This window comes from Copadichromis virginalis, linkage group LG12 (assembly GCF_057382275.1).
Source record: "Copadichromis virginalis isolate Kocher_CV1m ecotype Utaka linkage group LG12, C_Virginalis_male_GT1.1, whole genome shotgun sequence".
NCBI classification, from domain to species: Eukaryota; Metazoa; Chordata; class Actinopteri; order Cichliformes; family Cichlidae; genus Copadichromis; species Copadichromis virginalis.
The window spans coordinates 12,633,758-12,656,385 of NC_140629.1; the positions used below are offsets into that span (position 1 = coordinate 12,633,758).

At 47.4% G+C, this 22,628-nt stretch overlaps 1 long non-coding RNA gene across 1 annotated transcript; it reads right to left on the reverse strand.

Moving 5' to 3' along the window:
* Window positions 1-16,091: 16,091 nt before the first annotated feature.
* LOC146696580 (uncharacterized) lies at window positions 16,092-16,470 on the reverse strand. Its single transcript, XR_014923107.1, has 2 exons — window positions 16,409-16,470; window positions 16,092-16,325 (listed from the first exon to the last, which is right to left on the reverse strand). It is a non-coding gene; the product is annotated as an uncharacterized LOC146696580 (long non-coding RNA).
* Between the last annotated feature and the right edge of the window lie 6,158 nt (window positions 16,471-22,628).

The window sequence follows — 22,628 nt, forward strand, 5'->3', positions numbered from 1 at the left end:
GATGTTGATCTGATCTATGTATAAAATGTACCGGTGACGCATGAAGGGGCGTCAGTAAACAAACCCTGATGCTATAAAATATCTGTTCATGCTTTGATTAAGTCGAGGACTACTGGCTGTCTGCGTACAGAGTGTCTTCCCACACGTGTGTTCATTAAAATCATTGTTTGACCAAAGACCTTCTGGACCATGGGTGGTGTGTACTCTCCTTCCTCAATTTTGAACCTTAACATTTGGGGGCTCGTCCGGTGGTTGAGGAGGGAGGATTGGAGGTGTAGACGGTGATGTATGGTCCGTTGTGGTCAGACAGGCAGGCGCGACCCGGCAACCAAACTGAGGGGACAGGCGCCTTTAAAAAGAGGTAGGCACAGGCCTGTTGATTTTATCCGAAGTGTGCTGAATTGGATGATAAAATTAAATGTCTATTCAGTAAAAGTTGCCGGTAAATGTCTGCTTTGATTTTGATGAGAATCTCATGACAGTACTGAGGATTTAAAAGCAGTTGGACTGCTGGTAATGATTGAATGCGGTTGGACCGCTAAAAGGAAAAGCAGTTGGACTGCTCAATGTTTTTAGTATCTTAGGGAATTTGGTTATTTTTTGGTTATAAGGTTGGACCTGCTTCAGTCTTACACTTTGTTGGGTGTTTTACTGTTGTTTCAAAGTATTATAAATTACTCAAGAACGCCAGTTGGACTGGTAGGAAGCGCAGAGCCCGGAGGTTACGCTCCCTCCTTGTCGTGGACGCGCGACATTGACCTCTCGGCGAAGAGGGATAGTTCAGTGTGGCTTAACTGTGGGGTACAGGGCAGCCTGGAATTAAGCTAGGAGTTAGAGTCTCCTTACCGTTTGGAACGGTATCTGCGCTTTTTTGGGCAGCAAAGGTTGGACCTTGGGTGTTGGACACTTTTAAATTGAGTTAGGGATTTTAGAGATGAGGCCAGAAACTGTTGGACAGATACTGGTTAATTGATTACAAAAAAGTTGGACTTTATCGGTTAGACCGTTAACTGAAATTTGTCAAAATTGGTTAGGCGCTAAAGCTGACAGATCTGACAGTAGTTGTAAATATAAGACGTCTTTGTAATATAAAAAGATCTGTGTGAAAGGAGTCTGAGGCAATGCTGCTGCTATTTTTAGACGGTGTGTGTGTGAGTGAAAATGCAAATGAGTAAGCAGTGAACTGTTTAAACCACAGTTGGTTTTACAAATACTGCTGCAAACATTGTTGAGTGTGTGTTTCAAATGCCATTTATGTTTATTAGAGGACTATAAATAAAGTTTTGAGTTGCCGTAGGGGATGCATAGTAACTGACTGAGTTTGGATGTAGATATATAAATATATTGAGTGCACTGTATATACTTAAGACTAACACATGACTTTCAGTAGTAACTTTTCTCCAGTATTAGTTGCTGGTGTGTTTTATTTTTTCAATCTCTTGTGTGTGCGGTGAGAATTAATAGAGGTTTCAATTTTTGTTTGTTTGTTTTTTACTTGCTTTTTTGATTATGACAAGCATGTCTAAAATACTCTTAGGAAAGTGGGTTTTGAGTTATATTCCTCAACTCTAGTCACACTTTAAGTGTGAATGCGGTGACTAGAAGGTTTTGAATGATGAATAAAGGTGTGAGAGGTATTTCTTTGGTGATGTAAAGTAGGATGTTTTAAAGTTTGGAAGTGTTTTTAATTTGAGAGAGGCATGAGTGATGTTATAAGAGTTTGAGTTTCTTTGTCTTTCAGTTTAAAACACATAAGTACATACACTTGGTACACCTGTTTACTCTTTGACTTTATTAAAACAGACGGTGTATTTGAGTTTGAATTTCAGTAATTGTATGTTGATATGGTAATTTAGTTTTATGTTAGGTGAAGGAGATGTCCATCTCTGCGTCTTGCAGGATTGAAAGTGAAAGTTGAAGGTTGTGATGTGAATGCTGTGAGTACTCGATTTGAATGATTCTGTGTGAGGTGTACAAAATACTAAATAATAATAACACTATGAAAGTTGATAGTAGAGTGAGTGCAAGGTGATGTGTGAACAGAGGAAGTTTGAGAGAGAAGTGTGTGCGTAGGCAAAATGCAGAGTGTGTGCGTGAAATAAGGGAGTATTGTTTTTACATCAAGGTTTAGTAGAACTAAAGTAGAACGTCACAAACAAACAGATAAAAAGTAAAATGAAGAGAGAAAATAACTGACAATTACATTAATGAATAGAAAACACACATACACAAAGTGCCATATGTGAAATTATTCTAGGAAGGAGTCAGAAGTGAGATAGTCTAATATAAGATGCAATGAAGGAAGCAGCTTACACTCCTTTAATTTCCAGAGCCAGTGTGTTCCCTCCCCTGCCCACTTGGGCCCCGTATCAGGCGAGTATGGAAGGCTGGATAGCCCATGACGGGTAAGATCCCACCTCGAAACCCTGGGACAACCTAAGGCAGGCACAGTCACGATTACTCGGCTTCAGTAAGAAGACGGGACCTGACGGGTAAGGCCGCTGGGCTGAGGCAGAGGGGGTAAGTGGCAAGTGGAGCCCTACCTTCTGGCTGAGGACAAGGAATGCTGCTATTTAAGGTAGGAAATCAGAATTTGGGTTAGTAAATTTGGGAGGAGAAAATTGACTGTTTAAAGGCAAAATTATGAAGGAGTCTGACACACTGCAAAAGCAACATATGCAAATTCACACACACAAACAGAAAATGCATTAACCTTATAAAGACAAGACAAGCTCATGGAGTTTAATGCATAGACACTGATTAAACCTGGCTAAGAACACAAACATATGCAATGAAGAACAGCTTGCTATTTTGTATGAATGATACAATGGTGTGAATGTTTAATAAAATGCATTTGAGTTTGTAATTGAGGAACAGAATAAGTTATATGACAAAGGGAGTTATGAAAACAAAAAGGGATTAAAGTAGTTTTAAAAAAGAGTGTCTTAGGAGTGCTCTCGTACTGAGTGATCAAAACCAGTGATAACTGTAGAAAGAAATAACATAATTTAATAAGTTGGGAATGTTTAAACATATGTTTCTGTTGTTACAGCTTTTTGGGAGATGGCTCAGTATGCACATTAGCTGTAGTGGTGAGTGGTGACGTAAGAGTTTCCTGTGCGTGTGTGACTAAGGAAGTGACTTTCAGACGAGGAAGCATGGCAGACAAGAGGAGTATAGATTTGGGTAGGAAATAGTTTATAGTTTAGTGATTATACGTTGTCGCAAGGGTTTTTTTTTGCTGAATTTAAGTATGTTAAAGGGGGTGATTTTTGTTTGCAAATTGTGTGGTTTTAATGAGACTTTCGGTGTATTGAGGAGGTGAAATTATGTGGTGGCAAGACTTGTGTGTTTAAGCTTGTTGAGGTTGTTGTGGTGAGGGGTTGATTTTGTCAGTTAGGTTTGGGGTGTTGTTTTTGTTTTAATAGAGGGAGTTTTAGGAAACATGGACATGTCTAAAAAATTGGGCCCATTATTTTGTAACAGTGCACTTAAAGAAAACCTGTCAGGTGATTTTGTTTTGTTTTTATGAGCTAACAATCAGCTCTATTTTTTCATTTCTGTTTTAAGGAGGCCTGAAACAGTGAATAACGGCGCTGAAAATTCTCGGGAAGAGCAAATATAAGGTGGGCTTTCCAGATTATAATTGGCTGAGGAGAAAGCTACCTGGGGACTGATCAAGGTCGTAAGTCCCTGTAAAAAGGATTTTATGCGAGTCAATCCAGTCCAAAAGCATAAAGAAATATTTTCCTATGGAAAATAAAAAATGACTGAGCTCATTTTGCTGAGGGTGGAGTATCTGATCGTGCGGGAAGCTCCACTATCAGCAAATACATGGTGTGACTGCATGTGAGTGAATGTGTGACTGCATGGGAGTGAATGTGTGAGTGAATGTGAGGGTGAATAAATGTGGACAAACAATTTGCTTTTACCAGAAAAATTTTTGTTTTGTTGACTGGGGTTAGATTATGGGATTATAGTATATTGTTGGGAGAATGCCAAATGCTAAAGGGGAAATATTTTTTGATGTAACTCAGTTATCATTAATTGAAGAAACACATGACTGATAACTGTTCTGTTTTAAGTTTATTTTTATGACATAGATTGGATCATGAGTGGGGAAACTGAGCATTTTTAAGTTTTGTATAGTATCTTGACACATGAAATGTATCAAGATAAAGGGGGGTTTAGGGTTTAATAATTTAATTGTTTAATAATTTAGGATCATTTCAGGACCTTTTGGGTTTTTGATCATTTGGATATGGTAAAACTGAAACTGTTATTTTTAAGTTAAGGTTAAAGGATTAAAAGTGAACTTGTCACGGTTTGCGAGGCAAGCCGTGTGGAGTTGTAGAAAAGGACCCAAAAGGCGGCAGCTCTGGTGCAGGTGAATATTTATTTACAACGGTGATGATGGAATTTGGCACCTCCGGCCCCAACTCATCTCTCTCCTTAACCAGGCTCACCAGAGAAGCGGTTTCAACCTCCCTCCACGCTTTAAGGAGATTGAGGTGATAAATCTGCGTGGCCCCTCCCCTGTCCAACCGAGCGACCTCATAGTCAACATCCCCGACTCGCCGTGTGACCACAAAGGGTCCTTGCCACTTGGCGAGCAACTTTGAGCTAGAAGAAGGGAGTAATACAAGCACTTTGTCTCCCGGTGAAAATTGCCTGAGTCTAGCCCCTCTGTCATACAGGCGTTGCTCACGCTGCTGAGCCTGGAGCAAATTCTCCCGTGACAACCTCCCCAAAGTGTGGAGTTTTGCTCTCAGGTCCAACACGTACTGAATCTCATTCTTGGCGGGGCTCGGACCGTCCTCCCAGCTTTCTTTAATCAGGTCGAGCACCCCACGTGGCCTCCTGCCGAACAGCAGTTCAAAGGGAGAAAATCCCGTGGAGGCCTGGGGCACCTCCCGCACTGCAAATAACAGAGGGTCTAGCCAGTGATCCCAATTGCGTTCATCCTCGTTAATGAACTTACGAATCATGGACTTTAAGGTCTTATTCAGCCGCTCCACCAGCCCGTCCGTCTGAGGGTGGTAGACCCTGGTCCGAATAGATTTAATGCCCAGTAATTCGTACAGTTCCCGCAGTGTACGAGACATAAACGACGTGCCCTGGTCAGTCAGTATCTCTTTCGGGATTCCGACTCGGGAGATGACCTGAAACAGTGCCTGCACCACACTCTTTGCAGAGATGGTGCGCAGCGGGACTGCTTCCGGGTACCGCGTTGCATAATCCACCAGGACTAATACAAAGCGGTAGCTGCGTGCACTCCGGTGAAACGGCCCGATGAGGTTCATGCCAATGCGCTCGAACGGGACCTCTATGAGTGGAAGCGGACGCAAAGGCGCTTTTGGTATGGCCGGCTGATTAACAAGTTGGCAGTCCGGGCAGGACGCGCACCAGCGGCGCACATCTGCTCGGATGCCCGGCCAATAAAATCGGGCCGTTATTCGCTCCAGAGTTTTTTCGTATCCCATATGCCCTGCCATGGGGTTATAATGAGCCGCCTGGAAAATCGTTTCCCGGCGGCCCTGCGGCACCAACAGCTGGGTGTGTGTCCCCTCCGTGCGAGCGTCACGACTCACTCGATATAACCTGTCTTTCGATAAAATGAAGCGTGGGTAGGTCCGCACGGCTTCGGGGCGCACCACGTGACCATCAATCTCAATCACTTGGTCAAAGGCTGAGCGTAGGGTGTCGTCACGAGACTGTTCCAGTGGAAAATCACCCGTGGGGGGAACTTCCGGAGCCGGCAGGGCTACCTGTGAAGGACCCGCCGTCTCCCCCTCCCCAGAGTCAGTGTCGGACGACCCCGCGTCACCACTGAGCACCGCGCAGACACTACATGCTACTAGCGGTCGTGACCGCACCCCCGCATACTGTCCCAACAGATGATGAAACCCCGGCCAATTCGTACCCAGAATTAGGGGATGCGACAGGCGCGGGCTAACCGCAGCCGTTACTCTATGCGTTTTGCCCTTATACTTTAATAACAGCGGCACTATGGAATACCTGTGAACATCACCATGCACACACCTCACCACCACCCATTCTGCCTCCAGCAATGCCCCGGGGCGAACCAAGCTTTGGTGCACGAGGGTCTGCGTGCAGCCCGTGTCCACCAAAGCATGGCGTATACCCCCTCGAGTCCTTACCGGAATGCTGTATGTCCCTCCCGGACCGGGAGAGGGTGCTGGAGCACCGGCAACGCGGAACACCTGCCCCACCTCCATCAAAGGACAGTCCCTCCTCAGGTGTCCCAGCTGTCCGCACTTCCAGCACTCCTGCCCCGGTGTCTGTGCTGCTCTCCGTGGCTCAGGGGCGGCACTGCTCAGGTCCGATCCCTGGGAAGGCACAAACGCAGCAAAAGGATTAGTGGGGCCCAACGCCAGCGTCCGCTGGCGCAGGCACCCGGCGCCTCAGTGCCGGTACCGGGGCTTGTCTGTTCGGCCTCCGGCCGCTGTCCCCGGGCTCCCCCGCTCTAGCGGCAAGGTGGTCCTCCGCCAACGTAACCGCCACCTCCAGACTCGCGGGACGGTGGCACCTGACCCATCTCGCCGTCTCCGCAGGCAGCCCCTCCACGAACTGCTCCAGCACCACTTTGTCCACCAGCAGCGTCTCGCCCTCTGACGATCCCGGCTGCAGCCAGCGTACGGCCGCGTCATGCAGCTTCCGGGCCCAAGCAAACGGCCGATCCGCCACGGCCAGCCGACAGGCCCGGAACCGCCGGCGATGATCTTCAGCGGTGAGCCCCAACCTGTCCACCACCGCCCGGCTCACGTCCTGGAAGCTGCCCCTCGAAGCCGGCGGCAGACTCAGGGCCGCCGTCCGAGCCTCCCCCGACAGCAGAGGAAGCAAACGCGGAGCCCACTCCACCTGCGGCCACTGGCAGGCCTCCGCCGTGGCACGAAAAGTCTCCAGAAAAACCTGGGGGTCGTCCCCGTCCCCCATCCGGGGCACCGCCACCGACAGCGGTGGGGGCTTCGGCGGGGCAGCGGCGCCAACCAGCCGCTCCAGAACCAGAGTCTGCCGGTCCGTCTGCTCCTGCAGCGCAGCCAGGTGAGCCCGCTGGGCCGCCGCATGGTCGTGGCTCATCTTCGCCATCCCCGCCAGCACCTGCGCCAAAAACTGCAAAGGCTGGGCGGGCGGCGCAGCCTGCGGGTCGGACATCCCCACACCGGCAGGCTCCTGGGTTTCGGCACCACTTGTGACACACGCTAGGCACAGATACACCCACACACAGGTCGTTGTCATCAGATCCCACATTTATTAAGAGTGTGCACTGAATCACAACAGAACACCGTCTGACAGCGGTCGGTTTCCCCAGCGTCTCTCCCCTCCGCTCCTCTCCACCTCACTATATAAAGGAAAGGAAAACCACCATCAGTCCAAAATCGCCATCAGCTGTTCTTACCAGCACATTGAGCTCACTGCACCACTCCTCCCCTGCAGCCGCGCCCCGGACCACACCTCCGCCACAACTGGTTTTAAAGGTCACACCCTGGATTTTCCCATTATGAAGGAACTGTGAGTCTGTGAGTGACTGTTGTGCAGCAACAAGTAGGTAACAGCACCATAGCCCTTCTCACTTGCATCTGCAAAGTGGTGCAACTGAGCAGTGGTCGTCTCTCCAAAATCAGGAGGTTTAGAGCATCGCCTGATGCTGATGTTGTTCAACAGATGCCATTCTTCTACCCAGCTTTCCCACTCTTGAGCAACTGCTGATGGTACAGCATCATCCCATCCTATCCCCCTCTGGCACAGATCTTGAACGATCCTCTTGTCTGTGAAGATAACAGGAGCAAGGAAACCCAGAGGGTCATAGAAGGAGCTTACTGTGGATAGGATCCCTCTCCGAGTCAATGGCCTGTTTGGGATGGGTATGAAGAACTTAAATGCATCTGACTGTAGGCACCACCTCACTCCCAATGCCAGCTCAACAGGTAAAAGGTCACAATCCAGGTCTAGGTCCTTAACTTCATTTGCTCTTTCCTCATCGGGCCACCAAAGAAACCTCAAAAGGTCAGCATCTTCTTCTGGCACACGCACCTGGTGAAACATAGCCTGGATGTCAAACATCAAAACAATAGGCTCTTTTCTGAACCTCGTCAGTACGCCAACCAAACCGTTTGTTAAGTCAGGACCACTCAGGAGCTGCGCATTAAGAGAGACACCCTGGAATGATGCTGCACAGTCAAAGACGACCCGCATCTTCCCCTTGGTAGGATGGTGAACCCCATGGTGAGGGATATACCAAAGCTTCCCATCACTGCGCTCTAATTCTGCGACTGGCACTCTCTTCGCATATCCTCTAGATATGAGATCTGTCATGAAGGCAGTGTAGTCTATGTGAAAGTCTTTATCTCTGATGAACCTTTTCTTCAAACCTAAGGCCCGTTGCTCAGCAATTGCACGGTTGTCAGGCATTCTTATGTCTCGGTCTTTCAGTGGCAGGGCAATGCTGTAGTGCCCATCCCCCAAGGTAACCATCTTGCTGGCCAACACCAGGAACTTTAAGTCTTCCTTTGACAGCCCCATCTGTTCATCATTGCTGCTCTCAGGAAAGTCCATCTTGAACTGCTGTTTCCATAGCTTGTCCAGTGTGACAGCAGAAACTCCGTTGGCAGTAACTGTTGCCAAACATCCTGGCCTTCCACAGCATTCTCGATTAAGTGGCCCATTCACTGTCTAGCCAAGCACAGTCCTAATGGCAAAAGGTCCATCACCTACACTCCGGATGACCTCCAAAGGTTCTAGAGCTCTGGGCATATTCATGCCAATCAAAGGCTCCACACTGGCCTTAATTTCTGGCAAATGAACATGCCTCAATTATGGCCAGTCATCCAGGTCCTGTTGATTTGGGATGTTACCAATATCTACAGGCATTTTATGTTGAGTGAAGAGGTTAGGCATATCACAGTAGATGTCACTGTCCAATCCAGCAACTTCAAGTTCAGGTACAATGAAACTCCACCTCTTTCTCCTGTCCCATGGTGCGTAGGAGAATCTTTGTCTTCCTCCCAGCATGATTCAACTTGTCTGTATAAAACCCCTGTGATTTGTGTATATCAGGGGTAGGCAACCTTTTTCCGTCAACAACCTCCATTTTATACCCACCTACATACACGTTACTGGACAGATGCTACATGCAGTAAATTTTGGCCCACTTGGGGTTTTTTCTTTGCAACGTCTGATTGGTTGAAGTGACGTGAACGTGACATCATTACTGTGATTCTATTGGCTCAAACGATTAAAAAGAGGTGTCAATCATGCAAATTGACCAAAAGAAACCAAAGTTACAACCCCTCAGAGTTTAAAGGCCCACAGGCCAATTAAATGCTCCATGCCCACGGCAGAAAAGGGCCGTGTGTATGGAAAAGGGTCATATGCTAAAAAAAAAAAAAAAAAATAGGCGAGGATAAAATCGACTCACTTTTTCTGTGTTCCAGTTTCAGTAACTTTGACACAGTAACATCTGCTTCAATATTTACACCTCAGCTGCAATTTCACAAATGTTAGCTTTATTTTGATACCAAGATTGTAAGGACAGAGTTTGTAATTGCAGAGAAATAATCAATTAGATTTGGGCATTACAGTTTCGAGCAGCTCAGAAACCCCCTTGGGTCTTAACCCTCCACTGCATAGCGTTGCCCTGAGGCAACAAACCACATTTTCATGCCTTACGGTGGCCCTTCAAAAAAAACAACTTTTTTTTTCAAACAATGCTACCAGGCACATCTCTTTCCAATAAAATGATGAGTTGAAGGTGGTGTGACTTTGATTTAGGGGGGGGGCAGGGCCCCTTTCTGCAAGCTGCACTACATGAGAGACATCTCCATTAGGAGGCAAGATAAAGATCACTATTTTGCATGTTTATAGTGAAATAAATGTATATTAAAAAATACTTGTATGTGCATGAATATGTTAAGAAGCATATTTGATTGTTTGTTCTACTTTTTAAAATTTATTTATACTGTAAAACTGTTCATTTTCATTCGTTGCCTCAAGGCAACACTGCGCAGTTAGCCCAATTTTTTTCAGGCAATATAATGCATTTGGATATGTGTGTAGAGATGTGTTTGTGTGCATTTATATGATCATACTCAATGTTTTTTACTTTACAATCTACTCATAATTACAGGACATGGATGTAAAAACCTTTTTATGCAAGGAAACCAAGGGAATGTGCACTTTCTGTCCTCAGAAAGTGAGGACAGTGAGCTTTCAGGGAGTGACAGTGAAGTAGAGGAATGGATCCCTGAATGAGATTTGAGGGACACTTAGGAGCTCAGGGGTCGGTTGGTAAAGTAACCGTGTCTGTGTGTGTGTTAGTGCCCACATAGCAAGCAGGTCTGGCCAGGATCTGGTATCAAGCCGGCACTTTGAGTAATCTGGGAGAGTAGAAAAGCGCTACATAAAAATCAGTCCATTCACTGTCTGAACAGAGTTTCGGCATGTTACTTTTGCACTGTTTTGCATGTTCCGGCACATGTTGTTATTGCATGGCTTGATTAAGGTACACATTATGCTGACATCTGGGGCCAGAGCTGAAACCGTTCTGGGCCAGCACAGGGCCAGCAGTGTGTCTACAACTGGCCCGTGGCTGCACACCACCTACAGATGGCCCACATACCGCAAGGAATAATGGCCCTTTGGTGGCCCAGATCAGGTTTGCCAGAGGTAATCCACACATGGGCCAGCACAGGACGACCAGGGTGTCTGGTCATGTATTACTTAATGTTGTGGGGACACAAATTTGTTTACACACTCATATTGTGAGGTCTCGCCTACTTTATGGGGACAAATTGCAAGGTAAATCATTCAATATTAGGGTGAAGGCTTGAGTCAGGGTTAGGGTAAGGTTCAGGCAGGGACTTGTGATGGGTAGAGTCAGGATAAGTCTCCAGGAAATTAATGTAAGTTAAAGTAATGTCCCCAAAAGTAATGGAAAAACAACGTGTGTGTGTGTGTGTGTGTGTGTGTGTGTGTGTGTGTGTGTGTGTGTGTGTGTGTGCGCGCGCGCGCACGTGCATGGGGTTAGGGTGAAATGTTGGATGTATTTTGGTGTTTTATTGTTTTGTAAAATGTTTACATTGTTTATTTGTGTCAGGTTTTGTAGATCGGACTCACGCGCAGACCACTAGTGTCTTCAAAAGGTGCATTTATTTACAGTGTTCCTCTACAGTGGAATTCATATATACATATAGTGATGTCAAGGGGAAAAGGGGCCGGGGTTCCAGGGTCCAGGAGTGAAAGAGGCAGGAGTCCAGGAAGGGAAGGTTTTCATTCAGCCCTCGCACATCTCCTCTCCTTTCCTTTATCTCTCTTGCTTCCGTTCAGTCGCCATGCACAGGGAAAGAACAGGTCCAGAGGCGAGCTATACACAGGCAGAAAAAAACCATTAGTTTCCTGGTTCAGACAGGCTCACAAACTGACTTTACAAAATACAGGACGACTGACGCTGATGGCTCAATGATCCAGCGACGAGTAGAGCAGACTCCCCCTCTTAAGAAGGGTTCCAATCTCTTATGATCAGCAACAGATGTGCTGATCACCTCCAGGTGTGTAGGCCAGGGGCAGGAGCCCATACTGAGCTCCGCCCCGGCAGCAGAAAGAGAGAATGGAAGAGGGCGAGAGAGAAAGGGAAACAAAAACAAAGCACCTGACAGCTGTCAGCTGTCGAGGAGTGGAGACCATGACAGTACCCCCCCCCCCTCAACGGGAGCCTTCCGGCGACCCACCAGGCTTGTCCGGATGCAGGCGGTGAAACTCCCGGAGCATGGGCACGTCCAGAACGGCCGCCCGAGGGACCCAGGAGCGCTCCTCCACGCCATAGCCCTCCCAGTCAACCAGGTACTGACAGCCACGTCCCCGGCGCCGAGAGTCCATAATGCGAGAGATGGAGTAAGCCGGCAACCCATCCACGAGCCGGGCGGGAGGAGGGGGCCTGGAAGGAGGGCACAGAGGACTGGACCGGACAGGTTTGAGTTGTGAAACATGGAAAACGTCATGGATCCTCATATTGCGAGGGAGTTTTAACTTCACAGAAACTGGGTTGACCAAGGCAGAGATTTCAAAAGGGCCAATGAAGGTGGGTGTAAGTTTCTTAGATTCAGTCCTGACCGGAACAAAGCGGGTAGAGAGCCATACCTTCTGGCCGACAGAGTATTCGGGTGCTGGAGTCCGGTGCCGGTCTGCGATGCGTTTGTTGTTCTCCTTCGTGCGTAGTAGGGCCGCTTGAGTTGCCCGCCAAACTCTGCGGCACCTGCGCAGATGAGCCTGGACGGAAGGTACAGAGTGCTCACCTTCCACAGCAGGAAAAAGAGGAGGCTGATATCCCAAGGACGCTTCGAATGGAGACCGGCCGGTGGTAGAGGCAGTCAAGCTGTTATGGGCGTACTCGATCCACGGCAACTCCTCACTCCAGATGGTTTGATTGGTGGAGGCGACACAGCGCAGGGCGGTCTCCAGTTCTTGGTTGGCCCACTCGGACTGGCCGTTGCTCTGAGGATGATAACCCGAGGATAGACTAACCTTTGCGCCCAGGGAGTTGCAGAACTCTTTCCAGACCCGAGAAGTGAATTGAGGCCCTCTGTCGGACACTATGTCTTCCGGGATCCCATGCAGGCGGAAGACGTGAGTGGCGAGTAGGCGTGCGGTCTCTAGAGCTGTGGGAAGCTTAGGCAGAGCAATGAAATGAGCCGCTTTAGAGAAACGATCGATTATGGTGAGAATGACAGTGTTACCTGCTGATGGAGGTAGTCTGGTGATGAAGTCCAGTGCTATGTGAGACCATGGCCTGGAAGGAGTGGATAACGGATGTAGCTGACCCGCCGGGGGTTGGTTCGATGGTTTGTTTCGGGCACAGACCGTACAAGCAGTGACGTATTCCCGAGTGTCTTGGGTGAGTGAGGGCCACCAGAAGCACCGCTGGAGAAACTTAATGGTACGATGTATCCCTGGGTGGCATGAGAACCGGGCCGTGTGAGCCCATTGTAGAACCTGGGATCTGACAGAGCGCGGAACATAGAGTCGGTGGGCGGGCCCCCCTCCCGGATCCGGTTCGCCTACCTGAGCCGCCCGGACAGCCGCCTCGATCTCCCAGGTGATGGCCCCGATAGTACAGGTTGCCGGCAGGATGAAATCCGGATCCGCCTTTTCGTCAGCAGCGGAGAACTGAGGGGAGAGAGCGTCCGGCTTGACGTTTCGGGAACCGGGTCTGTAGGTGATTGAGAAGTGGAAACGGGTGAAAAACAGGGCCCATCTGGCCTGTCGAGCGTTAAGACGTTTCGCCGTTTGAAGGTAGGCCAGGTTTTTGTGATCGGTCCAGACCACGAAGGGTTGAGTGGTGCCCTCCAGCCAATGCCGCCATTCTTCCAGGGCGAGCTTAATCGCCAAGAGCTCCCGATCGCCCACGTCGTAGTTACGTTCTGCAGGGGTGAGACGACGGGAAAAATAGGCACAAGCATGCATCTTACCCTCCCTCTGTTGGGAAAGGACGGCCCCCACCCCTGAGTCGGATGCGTCGACCTCCACCACGAACTGAAGAGTGGTGTCAGGTTGGACCAGGATGGGCGCTGAAGCAAACCGTTTCTTGAGCTCCTGAAAGGCTGATTGGGCAGCGTCACTCCACTGAAAAGCAAGCTTGGGAGAGGTTAACTGGGTTAATGGTAAGGCAATCCTGCTGAAGTCCCGTATAAATCTCCTGTAGAAGTTAGCGAAGCCAAGGAAGCGTTGCAACTGGCGACGGTTGTCTGGTTCGGGCCAGTTCACAACAGCCTTGACTTTCACAGGGTCGGGTCGGAGATCTCCACACTCAATTATGTACCCTAGGAAGGCAACTGAGGGCACATGAAACTCACATTTCTCGCTTTTGACGAACAGCCGGTTCTCCAGAAGGCGTTGCAGTACCAGCCGGACCTGGGTCTCGTGTTCAGCCTGGGAGGAAGAGAAGATCAGAATGTCGTCTAGATAGACAAACACAAATCGGTTAATAAAGTCCCTTAGAACATCGTTGACCAGAGCCTGGAATACTGCAGGTGCGTTAGTGAGGCCGAATGGCATTACCAGATACTCGAAATGTCCAAGGTGAGTATTGAACGCCGTCTTCCATTCATCGCCATCCCGAATCCGAACCAGGTGGTAAGCGTTTCTCAAGTCCAGCTTGCTGAATATGACGGCTCCCTGGAGAAGTTCGAAAGTGGAGGTGAGCAGGGGCAGTGGATATTTATTCTTGACCGTAATGTTATTGAGTCCCCGAAAGTCAATACAGGGTCGGAGGGTCTTATCCTTCTTTTCCACAAAGAAGAAACCTGCTGCGACGGGTGAGGAAGAGGCACGGATGATGCCGGCAGCGAGGGATTCAGTTATATATTTCTCCATAGCCTCCCGTTCCGGCAGCGAGAGGCTATAGAGGCGGCTGGTCGGTAAGGGAGCTCCCGGCAGCAGGTCTATGGCGCAGTCATAGGGCCGATGGGGTGGCAGCGACTGGGCTCGGTCCTTCCGAAACACCTCAGCGAGATAGTGGTAAACAGACGGCACATCTGCTAAGTCGGAAGACCGCGGTGGCTCTGGGCCGGTGACCGATTTGTTAGGAGGAACAGCAGCCTTAAGGCAAGTCATATGACACTCCTCTCCCCAGCCCGTGATGCCTCCTTTCTGCCAATTAATCGTGGGGTTGTGTTGCTGGAGCCAGGGATGACCGAGAACTAACGGCGTCTGAGTGGAGTGAAAAACAAAAAAGCTAATCTCCTCCGAATGATTACCAGACAGTGTGAGGGTGAGCGGCTCAGTGATGTGTGTGATGTCGGGGAGGCGCTGCCCTGATAAAGCCGTGACGCGTAAGGCGTGGGGTAGTGACTCCACAGTCACACAGAGTTGTTTTGCTAGTTCAGAGTCAATGAAATTTTGTTCTGCTCCAGAATCAATAAGCACAGAAAGTGAATGACACTCGGAGTGGACCAAAAGCTTAGCCGGCAGGGCTAAACGTGGAGGAGATTTATCCTGATTCAAACCACCCACCAGTACTCCTACCATCACTGGCGGGCACGGCCTTTTGCTCGCGACGGAAAGGAGGCAATCATGTGTCCCTTATTACCACAATACAGACACTCACCGGCCGTGATGCGTCGCTGACGTTCTGCAGCAGTTAGGTGAGAGCTGCCGATTTGCATGGGCTGTACCTCTCCGTCGGTGCCCCCTGATGTCCGGGAGGATCGGTAATCGGCCGAAGCCTCCGCCCCTCGTGGCCCTGCGGCCTCCTGGGAACTGGAGTTCCGTGCTTGCCGACGAGCTCATAGCCGCTCATCCACCTTAATACATAACGACATCAATTCGTCAAAAGCAGTGGGTAGGTCCCGCATAATCAATTCATCTTTCAGATCTTCCCGGATGTTATTTAACAATGTGCTCCTCAGCGCATCCGGTCCCCAGCCGGTTTCTTCTGCCAAAATCCAAAAATCGATTGAATAGTCTGCCATACTCCGCTTACCTTGCTTAAAGTTAAGGAGGTGGAGCGCCGCAGCCTCGACTCCAGAGCCCTGATTAAACACGGTCTTAAAGTTAATCACAAACCTCTCAAAAGAGATCTCCGGGTTGGAGTTTAACATGACCTGGGCCCATTTCAAAGCCCGGTCACGAAGCATCTGTACCAAAAAAGCAATCTTTGCCCCGTCATTGTTATGAAAACGCCGCTGTTCGCGGAAAATCAATGAACACTGGGCCAGAAAGCCAGGGCACTTCTCTGTCTCCCCCGAAAAGGGCTCAGGCGAAGGCAGGGGACCGTCAGAGGATGGGGTGGCTGCCGAGGAGTGACCTGCCGTAGCCGCCGCGAGTGTCTCCTGCGGGGCAGGGTGAGCCGGCTGGGGGGTCCCTGGCTGTACTCCCCCTGGCGTAGTCAAACCGGAAACAGCTTGAGTTAGTGCGGCGATCTCACCTCGCAGCTGATGTAGCATTTGTTCGTGGCGAGTCAGCGCCGCTTCTTGGGCAGCCAGTGCCTGACTGATGGTATTCTGATCTGCTGAGTCCATGTTGTGGCTGGATCGTTCTGTCAGGTTTTGTAGATCGGACTCACGCGCAGACCACTAGTGTCTTCAAAAGGTGCATTTATTTACAGTGTTCCTCTACAGTGGAATTCATATATACATATAGTGATGTCAAGGGGAAAAGGGGCCGGGGTTCCAGGGTCCAGGAGTGAAAGAGGCAGGAGTCCAGGAAGGGAAGGTTTTCATTCAGCCCTCGCACATCTCCTCTCCTTTCCTTTATCTCTCTTGCTTCCGTTCAGTCGCCATGCACAGGGAAAGAACAGGTCCAGAGGCGATCTATACACAGGCAGAAAAAAACCATTAGTTTCCTGGTTCAGATAGGCTCACAAACTAACTTTACAAAATACAGGACGACTGACGCTGATGGCTCAACGATCCAGCGACGAGTAGAGCAGACTCGCCCTCTTAAGAAGGGTTCCAATCTCTTATGATCAGCAACAGATGTGCTGATCAACTCCAGGTGTGTAGGCCAGGGGCAGGAGCCCATACTGTGCTCCGCCCCGGCAGGAGAAAGAGAGAATGGAAGAGGGCGAGAGAGAAAGGGAAACAAAAACAAAGCACCTGACAGCTGTCAGCTGTCGAGGAGCGGAGACCATGACAATTTGTTGTTTATTTATTTGTTCATCCTTGTTGTACTAATACATCTTATTATAGAATAACTTGGCATTTTACTACCCTTGTTGCACAGTGTTGCCTTGAAGCAACAAACCAATATCTGTTGGTGTCAGGGTGTCAAATTTTATGATTGATATATTATTAGGGACCCTAAAGCTCCCCCAAAATTAAAAAGTCATGCAGTAGAGGGAGGACATGGCAGGTATTCAAAGAGATCAGTCATCTCTTCCATTGCATTGCAGCATCCACATAGGAACAAACAATATGCCTGAAGACAAGGGCGTAGATTTGGCATGTCCCCACCAATATCCAGCGATTATTGAATTGTCCCCACCAATAATTTGATCTCTTCGAGTAAAGAAAAACTAACCCGATAGAAAGAAAAAAAACATCTGTAGACGTCTCATTCACCTAGTGGTGCAGAAAGAGTTAAATTACGTTCTCTACTGGAGTCCTACGTCATGTGACAAATATGGCCAATGTGATTGGCTGTGCCTTTCAGGGAGCTCTGTTTAGTTTTAGCAGCGGCAAGCCCGCGCTGCGAGGAGGAGAGGAGGATGGCAGCAAAAAGGAAGAACCTGGATATAAGAAAGTATTTTTCAAAGAAACCTGTAAGTCACTTAAACCCAAGTTCACTCATAAAATGTGTCCGTCATAATAACGTTACAGGCTATGCTAGGATACTAGTTAATCTATAGCACCAAATCATCAGTCAGTCACTTGTGACCTCGCCTCTTCACCTCTGTCTGAGTGTTACGGATTCAAATATTGGGGATGGATACAAGAGGAAAACCAAACGAACAACACTGGTCTGGCCGGGTTAAGTCAAACAATGATTTTAATGATCACATGCGTGGGAGATGTACACCGTACGCAGACAGCATCGGATCTCAAAATGGTGGAGCATTGATCAAACTCTTATAGCCTCTAGTGGCCCCCACCTTATCATAAAAGCCTTAACATTCACATTCTTTCTCTCACACAGCGCCTAAGCTACGACCTTGGCTCCCTGTTTATCTGCTCCTGCTGAGATGGGGCAGAAAACTCCAGTATATTCTGTTCTCTTCTAATCAGACAAATAAGGCGATGACTTTCTGCGAACAGTATTTCTTATAACTCAGCAGTATAATGCATCATAAAACAATATCATCCATTCACAATAAATCAGCAGTCTAATGTAATGCAAATCAGTTTAACAAATGTGTCACGGTCTGGCTAGGGCAGACCGTATGTTGCAGGGAAGGACTCAAGCGCAGACCGAAATGAGATGTGAATAACAAAACAAGCCGTTTATTAAGGAAAGAAACGAGGGTACAAAATAATAGGGAATCGATGAAAACTAAACAATGACCTAAACTGGGTGAACTAAAACAAAACATAGAAAACTCTAAACATAACAAACTGACAGGGATAGCTGGAGCGGAGACATAGGAAACAACGGACGAGTACAACGGGTGAATACAACGGACGACCTGACAAAGAATGACTGAGAACACACAGACTAAATGGACACAGGAAGATAATGAGGGAAGTGGCAACACCTGGGGAAACAGCTGGCACACATGAACATAACGGTCGTGTCCAAATTCATGGGCTGCATTCTCCTGAGGACCCGGCCTTCGCGGTCTACGTGGGCCGGGTCCTCAGAAGATCGGGTAGGCCGGAAGTAAACGGCCGTGAAATTGGACGGGCTAGCCTTCTGATTAGCGTCACCGCTGTCTCGGTGGAGTTTAATAAACTCAGCCGTCTGCTCCTTGCTGTCTAAAATATAACAGGACACTGGAGTAAACTCTCGGCCATCTCACACTTCTGTTTAATCAGTTTTCTGTTTGACGTTTAGTCAGCTGTGTAAAAACCAAGGAGGAACCCACCCTGGGGATTAATAAAGTTTTATTTTATCTAATCTAATAACTTTAATCTCAGCCAAACCGATTTACTCACGAACAAACAAAACACTGAAAAAAGCCCAACAATAACATTTTTAGGTTGTCTAAGTGACTTATATATTACGTTTGTCACGGCCGGGCGGGTTACACACAGTAATTCGGCGTGCCCGTGTGGCGTGTTGGCTAGACCCAAGCGCGGCGAAGGCTAGCGGTGGGTTTGGAGCAGGCACGCAGTTATTCTAGTAACGATCAGTGCACGAAGCGTGGCTTCGGAACGGTCGTTACCGACAGAGAGCGAGCGGAGCCGGGAAGAGAAAAAGGATTGAAGGGATAATCACTCACGGTTGCTGAATCAGGCGGAGACTGACGTCGGCAGAGTTTCGGAGCTCCTGACACGAAGAGAATGATGTCTGGCGTCTCTCTTTTAACCCCGGCCCCGTGATCAGCTGATCACAGCTGATCACCGGCTGACAACGTTTAACCCGAGCAGCGAAAGTCCGCGGTGATCTGAAAATGATGTGCCGGGAGTTGTGCCATTCTCGGCCGCATCAGTAACCCTCGAGCTCCCGGCTAGCTATCGACCTGGTGGGTAGCAGACGTCTCCGAAAACGTCGAAGCACTTTAGCAAAGATGCGATATCTTGATAAACCGAGCAGATATTTGATGTTTACACAGCTACTTTCTCGCCTGAAAATATGTTAAAAGTTTATTTTGTGACCCAGAAGGATTAATAAGAGTAATTTTAAAACTTAGTAGCGGCCGCCATTAGCCGGAAACTGGAGCTTGGCTGGGCCGCGCTATGAATTCTGGGATATGGTGGGCCATGAAGGACACACCCGACCCATCCTTCAAATTCGGAAAAAGGAGCACGCATTTGTCGGCTGCATTCGGAGGGGTCTACGAATTTGGACAGCCTTCGGCGCGTCGCTGTGACGTAATCGGTCTACAAATGCGGCCTCAGGAGAATGCAGCCCATGAATTTGGACACGACAAATGACGTCACAGTGGGAGAGTAAAACTGAACACGATGAACACAGAAACGCCAGACCTCTTCACAATAAAACAGGAAACAGAGTGAGACATAGACATGACAACCTGAACTTGACAACATAAGCCACAGACATGAAATACATGAAAAGCAGGAGGTCTTGATTCAATAGTGGACACTGGTTGCACACAAATGTTTTGCTTTGGCAGAAACTTAAACAACTGAGTTAAATCAACACAACCTTTTCATATTCAGTAAACCTGTGCATTTTGTGTTCATAAAACACGATTGAAACATGTTCAGATGGAGTAAGTTGAGCTCCTGGAATATTTTAAGCCTTCACAATTATGTCAGTTTATTTCAACACTATTCAATAACTTTTATCCAAATACTACTTGGTCACTTAAATACTACATGTTGTCTTCATATTGCATGCGGTTCAACAAAATCTAGATCCTGGTTACCATAAAAAATGAATGGGTCTACAACAACTACCATCCTCCTATCTTTATCCTGGTTGCAGCAGGGCTGGGAAATAACCCTGAAGTGATAGGTTATCAGGCAGGGTACACCCCGGACAGCCGACCAGTCTATCAGATAGAAACAAACAGCCGTTTACAGTTACATTCATGGATAATTTAGAATCATCCATTAACCTAGCTCTAATAACTGCATGACTTTTTCTCTCACACTGGAAACCAGAATTTCGTACAGATCTTTAAAGCCTGAGGCAATTGTGTTAAATACACGTGAGATGCTTACGTAAATCCAAGGGCTGGCCCCTTTTTACTTCAGTGTTTTCCTCCTTCAATTAAATCTCACTCACAACAATGTGGCGCTCCGAAATAAAACTCACACCGTTAATTCATCATTTTTACTCTGTACCACTGCTCCTTATCAGGCCGTGTGAAGCACAGTAAACAATTCAGTGGAGGCCTTAAGCCATAAACAGACATCACGCACAGACATTGTTTTCATAACCAAACTGCCTTGGACCCTGTCCCCTAAATCTACACAAGTGCCCTCTGGGTGACATGAACTGCATTTAACCAATAAACAATCAATGGCTTCTTGTTGTTGTAACAGATTCTGTTTATCTGCTCCTGCTGAGATGGGGCAGAAAACTCCAGTATATTCTGTTCTCTTCTAATCAGACAAATAAGGCGATGACTTTCTGCGAACAGTATTTCTTATAACTCAACAGTAAAATGCATCATAAAACAATATCATTCATTCACAATAAATCAGCAGTCTAATGTAATGCAAATCAGTTTAACAAATGCAAGAGTTATCACCTTCTTCTAATTCAGGAGAATAATGCAAACTAAAACTACATAATAATTCACAATCTTTAATTAGGGGTCTAACATGGCATAAAATAATATTATAATCTCACATGAGCTACAACATGGCAGAGCTGCCTCTGTCACCTGATAAATAACAATGAGACATTCCAGATACATGCAGTCACATATGTGCTTCAAATACAGTCATGAACCATCAAGTCATCATCCAATTTCACCTGTGATCTTGTATCACCATTACTGTCTGAGCTTTGTGTTGATTGGAATATTTGCAACATCATGACTACCTCATGATATTTTGTCTCAAAAATTAACCCTATGAATATGTCAGTACCATTAGGATGAAATTATTGTGTCACCAACATTTAACGTTAGACATATAATTTTAACAGCCTCTGTAAACTAATATCCTGGTTTGCTCGAGGCTGCCGTTTTCTCTGACAGTTTCAATCAAAATTAGAAATGCTACTGTGGGAGACTTAGAGAACTAATAGTGCTGCATGTTGTGCAGTTAGTTTCCAAAACACGTTATTCGTGGTTACATACAGTTTTAGACTGATGTGGGCCAAAGCCAGTAATTTAACATTATATAATTCAAGTATAAAACTATGAATTGTAATTTTAAATGGTTTAAAAGCATGTAGAATAGCATATGTAGGCAAGTATATTTCTCCTTTTTTATCAAGAAGCAAAGACAAAAAGGGGGAAAAAAGAAACAGGGCAGGGTTCGGTGGTTGAATCATTCGTCCCCACCAATGCCAAAACCAAATCTATGCCCTTGCCTGAAGAGCTTTTCCATCTTCCAATCTAATCAGTGGCCATGAGTGAATGTTGTTCAAATAAGCAGATGCAATCACATGTCCATTCCCGAAGTCTTTGGCTGTATCCCAATTCAGGGTCTGCAGCCTTAAAGTACGCAGCCTCAATGGTCCTCAAGGGCCGCGTACTCAAAGACCGCTAAGGCTGGAAGTGTGAGGCTTGTGAAATGGGACAGTCTAGCCTCCGTTGCGCTGCCCAGGTTGCCTAGTGTAGAATGTTTAGCTTATTTTAGAGTTTAGAAATGTTTTATCATAGAATGTAGAACTAATTGTAGAGACATTGATACTGCCCTTAAAGTAATAAAGGCCTCTCCCCCACTGAGTGGAAATTCCCCAGAGGATGTTTTAAGGTGGGGGTCTCAACATTTATAACAGGATAACTGTGGTCTGGAAGGGAGAGGGGTTTTATGACCTCTAGGGAGTTACCTACACCCACAGTGTTTTAACTGTCACGCACACAACATCCACACGCACACTCACTCATGTGCACTCACACATACACACAGGTATGCGTACACAGTTACACACGCGCACATGTAGGCATTCACAGGCACAAGTGAAAGTATGTAAACATAGTACTTAGTTTTATGGCACGTTGTAGAGGGTTTAGAAGGGGGGTCACTGATACAAAACTGCATGTAACAGACAAAGGAGTTGAGATCTGCAGAGGAGTTCCGGGGTCCTGTACATCTCCCTTCTAGAAGGTGTAATCAATAGGTGTAATCAATAAGTGTGATCAATGAGTGTGAATTAATAAAAGTGTTGTGAATTGACTACTGAGTCCCCGGTGTTCTTTCTGGAGGCCTGAGGAATCTACGAACCGGGTGAAACTGTGAAAAGGTAACACTAGCAACCATGATAGCTGGAAACGTGTGGTTGACAGAAATGAAGGAGAACATATTTTGTTCGTTTGTTTGTTTCTACATGAGCTTTGTGTGATTTAATAAGTATCTGAGGCTGAAACCACA